Source organism: Chelonia mydas, chromosome 6, assembly GCF_015237465.2.
Source record: "Chelonia mydas isolate rCheMyd1 chromosome 6, rCheMyd1.pri.v2, whole genome shotgun sequence".
Classification (NCBI taxonomy): Eukaryota; Metazoa; Chordata; order Testudines; family Cheloniidae; genus Chelonia; species Chelonia mydas.
The window spans coordinates 32,958,596-32,967,385 of NC_051246.2; the positions used below are offsets into that span (position 1 = coordinate 32,958,596).

The 8,790-nt window shown below is 40.6% G+C and overlaps 1 protein-coding gene across 29 annotated transcripts in view; it reads left to right on the forward strand.

The window, feature by feature from the left end:
• The window catches only part of SOX6 (SRY-box transcription factor 6), a 451,795-nt gene that overhangs the window by 143,571 nt on the left and 299,434 nt on the right, over positions 1–8,790 (forward strand). The gene's annotated exons all lie outside the window — the stretch shown is intronic.

Below are 8,790 nucleotides of genomic sequence, written 5' to 3' on the forward strand. Positions count from 1 at the left end.
CCAAAAGACCACAGTGGGAAGTCTTATTTACTCACAGAACAGGTGAAGTACATGTTGCAGCACAGCTAACTTTCCCACACTTACTCAACAATATGCCCCAACCCTTCTTTGGATGATGGGACAGGTCAGTCTCTGGGTTGATATGGTCATTAGTTTCTTTGCTGTGATTGGTAAAAGTTTGCCCATTGTTATGTGGAACTGGTTTGGATCAACTCAGTTTGCATAGACGACTGAACTGCCATGCAGCAGTAATAACCTGTGTTCATTACTAACCTGGGGACATTTTGAACAGTGAGCTGGAGATAAAAAGGCTTTTGCATTCCAGTCCAGTTCCCTGCCACGCCCTATTCCTTCCCAATAACTTTTTTTCAAATCAAACCTCTATACCCTTAATAATTCAGGCAGGAAACCTCTTAGAGGATTTTGGAGCTGCTGTTGATATTTTTGTACGCATTGACGCACGCTCATAACGTCAACTGGCCATTTTTGTCTTTTTGAATTATAGTACCTGTTTAGTGCTATATTTATGCAGTCTAAGGTCCTGATCCTATAATCTAATCCATCAGGGAGTGGCGCCTTACAGCATGAGGACTCTTGCTGAAGTCAGTGGGACTCCACACAGGCACTAAGGTCAACCCATATAGATCAGATTGCAGGCTTGGGCATATGGTTTCCAGAGTTTAAAAATAATGTTAGATGGAGACTTTTTTGCATTAGTTTATCAGATACTAGCTTCTTTTATAGTGCCAATTCTTTCTTTACACTCTGATAACAGGCACAATATAATTATTCGACCTTTGTTATTCCATTGCTATTGTCTATAGATTGGTGCACGTTCCATAAACTATGAAATGTACATCTGCTGCTGCATTCCTTCAGAAAAGGAAAAGAAAAAAAAAGCAGTAAAGAAAAGAAAGGCACAGAGAGGGGAAAAAAACCCCTATACACTTAATGTTAAATTGGAGGGTGATCTAGAGATAGAAAAGGAATCTCTTTTTTGCTTTTTAAATATTTGCCTGGCCTTCAAAAGGTATTTGTCTTCTCTGTTTACGTTGGGTTTATTTTTTAGGCCTACATGCAGTGAGAAAATGATACAGTAACAAATAATGGGCTGTAGAGGGAAAATACACTCAGCTTTCACAGTTAGCTTATATTTTCTACTTTAGTATTTAAAAAAGTCTGGTCTAGTTTTAAATAGAAGCTGCGTAGTGTTGTAAAAGGTTATAAATGCTACAGCATCAGATGAAGTGGAGGACAAGAAGATTATATACAGGTTGGCAGATTTTAACAAGAATTGGTTAAGTGCCCTTTCCCACTGTGGTCTTTTGGGCCATATGTTATCCCTGTGTGGGGAAGAACAATGTAAGGGCTACAAAAGTCAGCGTGTTGACACTCATGGAATCTCTTTCTGATGTTCCTGACAGACATGTGAGGCTTGCCTCTGCAAATCCATGCAAATCTTGGTAAACTCAGAGGGGAAGAACATCTGAGTGGAAGCACAGGCCTGCCTCATGGCACCTTCAGCTGTCTCCTCCACTATGGCCTTATGGCTTCCTTGAAACCCATGTTACCATTTGATCTCTGCTGGTGTTTTCATGGAAACATCTCCTTCAGGGTGGTATCCTCCATTGCCTGGAATAATATTCCAGAAGTGACTTCCAAGTGGGTTTCCAACTGGATATATGCCAAGGCCCAAAGGGAACACCCTGTGTCAAACAGTTGTTTCTCAGTGTTATCTCCTCTACTACTGAGATCTGGCTTCTTTGTCTGTCACACTGCTACCATCCCTATCATGGAGCTTTTTGTCATAATGGATGAATGTGTCATTTGTTGTGTTCTTCGCATAATTCTAAGTCATGAGAAGGAAGTATGTCCCAAACCTGCTCTTTGTAATGATGTGTATCTTTATACAACTCCTGGGAAGAGCAATTCAACAAAATGGTTTGAGAGATTTAGGTATTTTGACAAACATGCTTCAAGAATATATAAAAAAATTATTCTCACCACATGTATGTCATAAAGCTCTTCGTATGTTAGTGTCTGTGAAATTACAGTCAGTTAATAATGTGTCAGCTTCCCACTGTGTGCTTTGTAGGATGCTTAACGGGTGTTGCATGATTTATTTGCTGGATTTTGCAGGATTTCTGTAGCATGTCAGGTGCTTCGCTGATTGCTTGTTGAAGCCAAGAGCGTGAGTTCCCTCCATTTGAACAAGTTTGCAACATTTTATTATTTGTAACTCTAAAGTTGTTTGAATATTTCAGAATCTTAAAACCAAACAGAGAACTCCCTTTCTAAATTTCCCCCAAAATTAAAGCAGTTCTAAGTGGGGCAACTATTTATCAATAATTGAGACTATTCAGATAGTTATAATAGCAGCTAACTAATAGCTTCATAATGAAACTGGCATGTCTAAATCCTTAACACCCATTCCCCCCCTTGCAAGGGGAAGAGAGGGTAGCAAAACAAGGAAGACCTTGGCTCACAAAGACCTTAAGGTTTCCCCCATCCACAAAGTCCATCAGCAAAATTCCAGGTCTTTTACTTCTGAGAACTGGCCCTTTTTTTGCTGATGGACTAACATCCCTACTAAGTCCTACTACTAATTATGAAGCCCTACTCCTGTTTAGCCAAACTGAGCCTCCAGTGGGGAAGACAATATACCCACCAGGCCTCTGCCAGTTTAGCCCCAATAGACAGAGAAAAAATTCTTCCTTATCCCCAGAGAAGTGATTTGTCAGATCAGCAGCAGCTGCAAAAAACACAGCTCTTACCCTACTGGCGGGGGGAAGGTATGGGGCAAGAACCTCCCAAGGAGCTGGTCTGGGGTTTAAATTAATGAAAGTGTAGAGTGAGGGGCCAGTCAGCTCCCTTCCTCCACAACTAGCTAATGGGTGTAGCACTTCTGTTCTTGTGTCCATGGCCCCCTGAACGGACACAATTGGGTATTCAGTTGTTTTGTCAAAAATGTACAGAGATTTCAGTTTCCAGAAAGCATCACATCCCTGAAGGTGATTGATAGGTAGAGATTGAAATTCATATATTCCCAAGATAAAAAGCCAATTGAGCAGTCCTTAGATCTTTTTGCTGCTCCTCAATGCTGCCATATTTTATCAAGTTGGCAGCAGTTTAAATAATGTCAGTACACCACTGTACACAACCTAGAGAAACTAAGGCCTGGTCTACAGTGGGGGGTGAGGGGAGGGAATCGATCTAAGATATGCAACTTCAGCTAAGAGAATAGCGTAGCTGAAGTTGACGTATCATAGATCGACTTAGAATCACTTACTTCGCGTCCTCGCGGTGCGGGATCGACGGCTGCTGCTCCCCCGTTGACGCCGCTTCTGCCTCTCGCCGTGGTGGAATTCCAGAGTCGACGGCAGAGCGATTGGGGATCGATTTATCACATCTACACTAGACGCGATAAATCGATCCCCAGTAGATAGATCACTACCTGCCGATCCAGCGGGTAGTGTAGACATGGCCTAAGAGCAATGCAGGCTATGCCAGTTAGTGGATTTAAAGTGTAAAGAAACTAAAAGCAGTTTTGAAAATGGGAAGTTGTATAAATTGAATATTTAAGAAATAGAGATTCTGGGTGTATCTACACTTAATAGAGGCACTGGTGCCATTCTTTATATATAGTTTAGTTAAATATATATTGTGTGTACTCAGTATATGTCATGTTATATGTTTCTTGAGTGAAGTATATTTTTATAATTCCTGGGTTTCAGACTTAAACCTGTGAATGCAAGAAAATTTCAATGAATCTATGCAATAAAAATTGTATAATGAACAGATTCTGAGGGCACCCTTGTGAAATACAAGATTCATCCAACTGCTGGATTGGTAGGGAAGGCTGCTTTGGAGACGAGCAACTACAGGGCAGAGCTGTCTGGGTTTTGAAGAACTAGCTGTGCAAAGTCCATGTGGAGTTAGTTAGAGCAGAGCTGAGTATAAAGATATTTTCAGCATAGGTTAGAGTTTTGGAAGAAGGGGGTAAGAAGGCAAGCATCCAGGAGTTTTGAGGAGGGGAGCTGTTACAAGTGTGTTCAGGGCATATATGTGGGTCTTTGATCCATATTTCATAAGCGATAGAAAAATATAGGCACATTGTGAATTTCAAGCTATGATTCCATGTCTGGTGTCTGGTGATGTCATACATCACAAGAGCAAAGCTCAAGAATTTTGTGTCAAGTCCAGAACTGCTTGATGGAATTATAGCTCTATACTGTATTCCTCTTTTTTGTGTGTGTATATGTATATACGTTTATTTATGTATAGCAGGAAAGTGAAACAACCTCTGTAGTTAACATTACATAAGCATTTCCATTCTAACCCCCTGTTTTTCCATCCCTTACAACTTTCTAAAACTTTGGGCTGAAATTTACCAGGCTTACTCTCTGCCAAAGTGATCTTTATTTGATACTTATTTTATTTGGAAATGTTTGAGCATTGTAGGTGATATCCTATAGCAAATACGATTCTGTATGTTTCTTGCATGTGTAATGAAATGCTGTTTTTTTCCTCTCGCTTGTGTTTTTGCTTGTTGTGTATGCCTTTAGCTACGCCACCCTCTGTTGTGCACCCATCTGTTCTCATGGGCAAGATGGGTCTGTAAGTCTTCAAGGAATTGTATACTTTAAGGAACATTTCAGTGCTACAGGAAGTAGTGTTCACACGCCTACTGTCAGTTGGGGAACAGCCAGGAATTTTGCCCAAGTCCCAGAATATTCAGGTGGCCTGGCAGCCCTGACATGAGGCTTTTTAAAATCAGTGTGATTGAATGGATGTAACTGAGGTAAAAATGGTGTGGCCTGATATTGCATATATACATTTCTAACCTATAAAGGAAGAGCCTGCCTCTCAAAGGTTAGAATGTGTGAAATGTTAAACTTGTGATTTCTGGTTAATTCAGCACACTCATGACAACTGCAGAAGAAAACTTCTCAGAATTATTCAGAGAGGGAAATGAGGCACAGATGCCACCCATCTGCAATCTACTGCTTGGCTTCAAATATTAAGTGTTCTTGTATGTGTCATATGACATGAACCGAGAATATGCGTGTATGAACAGACTGTGCATGGGGTGCTCAACTGTGTGGTCCCTGCACTGGTGTGCAAGGAGCCATTCCCCTTTCCCTCCATGCCCCTAATTAAGTGGTTTGACACAGTCCTATTGGGAAGCTCCAGGCATTGCACCTTGATGATGCCACTACTAGCTACTTGAAAGGGGGTGGAATGAGAGTGGATCTCTGGCTCTCTGCTCCATCCTTAAAAAGACCTGCAGCCGAAAGGGTGTCAGAGCTGCTGCTGCAGCATGTGCATCTCAAGAGTTCCAGGGAGAATTATGACTAGATTAGGCACAATTCCTCCTGGGGGTTCCTACTATAGTAAAGTCTCTCTACATCCCCTCGAGCAGAGGCTCTCTCTTAAAAGTCTTACAACACATTCAAGAAAATGGGGCCAGGATTTCATCTATAATTTGGCCCTAAAGGCTTAGTTTAGCAAAAGGTACATATGGCTTCAGCATTCTGGAAATCATTTCCCCTCAAACCACTGTAATGTTGCCTGTTGTTAAAAAATGTATGCTTTGTTTAAACTCTATATCTTTTGGCATCCATACCATCTTATTGTTAATTATTGGGTTTGCACCTCACCATGCAAAATGGGGGAGGGGACATTTAATCTTCGGTATGCTGCATTTTAGTTCCATCCTTGTCTTCACATTTTTTTACATGATGGACTGTTAAATCAAGGATCAAGCCCTGACTGAAAATACGTTCTGTATCTTTTATTTTTTTCTTGCTAGAGGAAAATATACCTTTGAGGTTATAGACTGGAATTATACAAATATTAATCTATACAGTAAAAATATTGAGGTCTCCTATACATTATCTGAAGCTAGAAATATGCCCAATTACTCAGCAATGCATCATAAAAGAGATGCATACTATGTTGTCTGTCAGTACCTTAAGTCATCACTCTAAAGGCTTTTTAAAAATTATCTTTTTTACTGAAACCAAGAAACAAAACAAAGACGAAAAAAAGCAAAACCAACATCAATTAGATGTCAACATGACATCAAACAGCATAATATATCATAAAAATAAATGTATGATCTGGTGACTCAATGATTTCCCTCCATATAGCATTTACAGAGATGTAAAGAAAAGGCAAACAGCTACACATTTTCAAGGAAGAAAATATAGGATATGAAATTGGAAATAGTGATAGCAGTGAGAAACTCCCAGCTGAGATTACTTGGCCACTCAGAACATGTTTAGGAGGAGCTATAGTGCCAAAAGGCTTTGTGTATGTTTGTTGAATATAGGTTGTTGTAAACTGAGCACTATGCAGGTTATATGTTTTTATAAAAGTGGTGTTAGGGAAAGAGATATTTGATGTGCTGACAAAGGTTCCAAATGTGTGGCTATCTGGTACAGCTGCACATGTGCTAGTGAAAAATTTAATTGGAGCGAAAAATTAAAAATCTTTGGGAATAAATAGAGTTTTCTGTTGAAACTCTTAAAAAAATCATTGACTCCAAGTCTATTTATATGTAAGTTGAGAAACATATGAAAAAGTGGTAAGTACATAGAAAAAACTGAGAATCAGTTAAGCCTCTAAAACAGTAATCTGGGATTTCCATTCATTATTATCGTAAAGGGCACCAGACCTTTATCATAAAGGGGGAGAGGTGAGACTGTGGGGGTGGGAGCTGGAAAAAGAGAACTCAGAAGGATCCCTAAATGAGCACAGTGTCTGTTATTTGAATTTATTGTTCATTTTCAGTGGAGTGATAACTGCAACAGCTCAGCCTGAACCGCCTGGCTCAACACTTCCTTTTCTAAGGAACTTGGATGTATTTCACAGTTTACATCTGGACAACAGGGCACAAGAAAAAACAAAGTGTTGAGAATATATTGCACGTTCTCTTTGCATTACTTAGGGCCTGAGTCTGCCTTTATATGCATGGGGATAAATCTCATTCCAAACACCATCTACGAACAGAATTGGCCTTCTAGTTTATTTTCTGATAGTCTGGTTCTTGTCCCCAATTTTTTTTATCTGCTGGTGTTTCAATAATCCTCTATGGGATTTCTGTTGTTCCCATCTGAAGCTGCATATCTATCCAGGGGCACCAGCAAGCTCTTGTAGTTAAGTCTATTACAAGTTTATCTGCAGGCTGAAGTCCCCAAAGAAAGATAAGTAATGTGCAGCTTTGAATGGTGTAGTAGGAAGATCTTTGCTTTCAAGGCCATAGAGCAGCACTATGAAGAACTGATTCCTACCTGCTGCTTTGCCTGGGATGAAGAGTGTGTAGATAGGTAAATGAAAAATCTTACCCTTCTACCAAAATCTATCTTTTTTCCTACTTGTCACCAAAGCGATCCTTTCCTTATCTTAAAATGTTTACTTGGGATGAGAATTGTTTTGTCACTTAAACAGGTTTTAGACTTCATTGCTTGTTCAAGTTGTATTCAATGACCAAAGTTGAAAACCACAGGGACAGTCCCTGAGGGACTCCAGCCACACTAGCAGATGAGTGTGTGTGCACACATAGGGTGTAAAGAGTAATAAACTACCATCTCGTTCCTTCCCGAGAGGCAAGTGACATCAGTCTCTCTGCATTTGCTAGATCAAATCCTGGAACTGGGAAGCCAGCCTGCTGGTTTCTTTGGAGTTATTGAGCCTTGGGGAATGGTACTTTTCTTAGGGAGAGGAGATAAATAATGAACTCATTATCCTATTATTAGGATCTACTCTAGTTTCAAAGAGACAATTCAGGAGGTACCGTTCATTTGCATGGCCACATCGCCTCAGAACTTCTCAGCAGCTGCTTGGGTTGCCTTCCTAAATGTGCAGTTGGCTGTTGTGAATGGTTGAGGAAGACAGAAGCTGAGCCTAGGTGGTAGTTTGAGGAGGAGTCTAGTGTGAGGCTTGCAGACAGAAGATCCCAAGGGTACGCAGCAGTACATGAAAGCCTGAAAGAAAACTCCATAATGGTGGTCTGAGTGTACGCATGTATATTTGTGTGTCTGAAACCAGAGAATTCTGAGGGCTATGTGTAACAGTTCCTGAAGTTTACCACTTAAAAAAAGTGATCGGACTGCCAACCCCTGAATGTCCTTGCGTTCTTTATGGACCTCTGCCTGCCCTTGGAATCATCACACATTGCATCCTGACCAAAGTTCTCCTGAGAAGTCTCACTGTGTACCCTCATTCCCCCACTGTAATCCCTTCTAGGCCCCACATCCTTTTCAGCTGAAGAGGATTCTCCTCAGCCTGGGAGGCCAGAGCATGAACCTTTGTGGAGTGAAGGTGCTGCACTGTCCCCTTACTGCAACAGGGATTGAGAGACGGGGAGTAGAAACTAAATTCATCTTTTCATTCATTCATTCATTCATTCTGGGTGGCAATGAGAACATTTCCAGTCAGCTGCCAACTGTCCCAGCCCCCATAACTGTGATACAACAGATTATCTTATACTTAGCAATGGCAATTATAAATTTGTTTGCAGTTTTGCCCCACCTTATATTCATTATTAAGTTCAAAGATTGTGCTTTTAACTTTTTAAAAATGTGCTCATCCTGTGTTTTAGGCTAATGTCCAAGCAATATGGTACAAAAATATATAACCTCTTCGATCCCATAGCACAGTGTTTATTACGGGCCTGATCCAAAGGCCACTAAAGTCAGTCTTTCCATTTACTTTAGTTGGCCATGGATCTGGCCCCTATATGCATACAGCACAATTGAAATGCATTCTTTCCTAGGGTAGATTGCC